We start from the raw sequence: 3,062 nt of genomic DNA, 5'->3' as shown, positions 1-3,062 counted from the left end.
CAAAGTTGCATAGTTTCTTCACAACCCTCTTGACTCTCATTGGAAGGCAGTAAAAAGGATCCTCCGTTATCTCTCAAGCACAACTTAGTATGGTCTAAGGTTCAGAAAGTGCACAAATTTTAGAATCTATGATTTTTGTGATTCATACTGGGCCAGTAACATTGATGATAGAAAGTCCACCAACGGGTATAGAATCTATCTAGGTCCCAACCTGGTATCTTGGGCAAGTAAAAAATAATCTGCAACCTCAAGAAGCAGCACAGAAGCAGAGTTCAAAGGTATTGTAGACACAGTAACTGAGATAGTATGGTTGCAGAAATTGCTCACTGAGGTCAGGATGCCATTCTCGGCCAGGCCTGTAGTTTACTGCGATAATCAAAGTGTTGTGCTTCTGTCTGCCAATCCGGTTCTACACAACAAATCAAAGCACTTCGCTTTCAATCATTCCTTTGTAAGAGTCTTTGTCACAAAAAAAAGGAGCACTTCATTCAGCATATCCCAATTCCCAGCACAAGACCAACTCGCAGATACACTCACCAAACCCCTCTCAGCAGCAGCATTTCTCAAGTTTCGAAATTTGCTCAGAGTGTTCAAAGCTGATCCTTAGAAGACCCTTGGTTTGAGGGGGCATGTTAGTGTACACAATGCAGAACCTTCCACAACCTTCCATACTCAGCCTCAACTGCAAAATCAGTTATGACAGCTCAACAATTCTGTTACACCCTGAGCTTAATGCCTAACTAACTTGTAATCACACACCTAGTTCCAATCCCCACCAACAAATGTATAAAACCCACTATAAAGAACTGAAAAAATTAACTCTTTTACTCTTTCAATAATGAATCCCTGACTTCAATACCTCTGTCTCTCTAACCTCAATCTCTCTGTAAACTTCTTCTTCTCAAAACTTCCGGTACCTTTTATACTCCTCAAATAAGCATAGAGTTTGTAAAAAGATTATTCAATAAGAAAATAATCAAAGCCAATTCTACTGTCCTTATGAGTTGATTTTTATAGTAAATTCTAAAATTTTAAAAAATCTTTATTTTTATATTTTTTAAATTAAATATTTATTTTTAATTTTGTTAGTAAGTACGATAACAATCACCGTAGTAAAAATGTGGTGTTACATATTCCTATACACCAAAAATGGGTCTACATAGTACAAAATGGTCATTTGCCAATTGTGCGGAACATTGTTGGGTTGGTTCCACAATTCATGTGTGAGGTGGAACCTACTTGTACCTTGGTTTGTGTTAATTTGTAATCTAGCTATGTAAACAGAATATCTGTGACCTTTTAAGAAAAGGGTAGCTGGTTCTGATCTGTATAATTTGCAATCTGGTTAAAACCTAGCTTGTCAGTTTCACTAAAAAAAGAAAAAAATTTAAAAATAACAAAAATAGTTTGTCAGTAAGAAAGTTCAAATAAAATAAAAGTAATAGTGTATTTGTGGGGGCTTGGCATTCCCATAATCCCATGTGATATTGGAAGATTTATATGTTTGTCCATATTAGCTTTTTACCGAATGCAATATTTGTTTAAATTAAATAATGTTATCTTATGAAAACAATAATGCCCATAAAGATAAAGATAATGGCGTTTGTTAATTTGGTGTTCACGCATGAACATGCAATCAAGTTAATTGGCCTGCTTTAATAATAAAAAATTAATCAGACATATATACGTTTAGACTTTAGCGCCTTCAAATTAAGACATTATTCTCGAAGACAATGCAAGTTATCCTTTGAATTTGGATTTTATCGGTACTTAATTTGTGTATTTATGTTAATCAATAAACCATACAGATATTATCATGTTTGTTATACTAATAAGAACACTGTTAATATGTTTTGAATGAAAATATAATGAATTTTTTTAACCACTTGTGAAATGTGAGTAAACTAATGATGAATATAATAAAAAATACGAGATTAGTGATAACTAAAATTTCTGTTTCTTAGAAGATATATACTTTTATTCAAGCCAAAATTTACTTTAATTAAACAATATATGTTTAATTTTTTGACAGCACTTGTAAAATTATTTTACTTAAAAAAATAGTATTTGAGTCGATCATATTAAATGTACAAAAAAAAAAGTCAATCACAAAATTAACTAATTATTCGTATAATAAAAAAAATTAATTATTTATATAAAATATATATTAAAATACAAATTACACATTAAAAATTAATTAAATACTATATATATTTATACATAAATACATAGTAGATAACTTTTTATACATACATAATATTTTTGTATTTGAACATATAACAACAGCCACTTGAGTTTGTTGTAAGTTTTCCAAGAATTAAATTGTAGATTTTTTAAACTACAAATCAAAATATTAATTTATATTCAAACAATTAATTTTCTTATATTTGGATAAGCTTTTAGAATATTCATTATCTCAATAGGTTATGTTTTAACCTTTTATTTCATCATAGAAATTAAGACTTAAAGAGTAATTGTTTCTCCAAAAAACAATTATTTGCAACTTTTTTGGCTTTACAAAAATTATATAGTTATTCAATCACTCAATTTATTTTTTTCGAGAGGTAGTTAAAAGAATGCACAAATATTTTGTTAGAAAAAAAATGACTTTATACATTATAATTTTTTTTCATTAAGTTAAAACTAGGTTAATTTTTTTGAATATTTGATGATATTTAATATAATACGTAATTATGATACAGCTGTGTATTTTACTGCGATATTAGAGGCTAGCAGAAATCGTTTTATGTGATTTGTAAAAAGCAGGAAGAAGACAGAAAAAAATAGAAAAAAAATTTGTTATTTTTCTAAGAAATTGTCCCTACCATATTTTTAGTGGTTCTTTTCATTTTATTCTCCAAAATGATTTCTGTTAGTCTCCAATAACACAATAAAACACACGATTACATTATAATTACGTATTACATCAACTAGCATTCAATATTTAAAAAAAATCGCTTAAAACTATATATGTAAATATGGGTTTTTTTTTACCAATATTATGATTTTATCTTTTCTAAAAAGTTAAACCAATAAATTAAGCTACCTAGTTAGCTAGTGTA

This window comes from Arachis ipaensis, chromosome B03 (genome assembly GCF_000816755.2).
Source record: "Arachis ipaensis cultivar K30076 chromosome B03, Araip1.1, whole genome shotgun sequence".
Classification (NCBI taxonomy): Eukaryota; Viridiplantae; Streptophyta; class Magnoliopsida; order Fabales; family Fabaceae; genus Arachis; species Arachis ipaensis.
The sequence above is the reverse complement of the archived record's forward strand: the minus strand, read 5'-3'. Positions refer to the sequence as shown.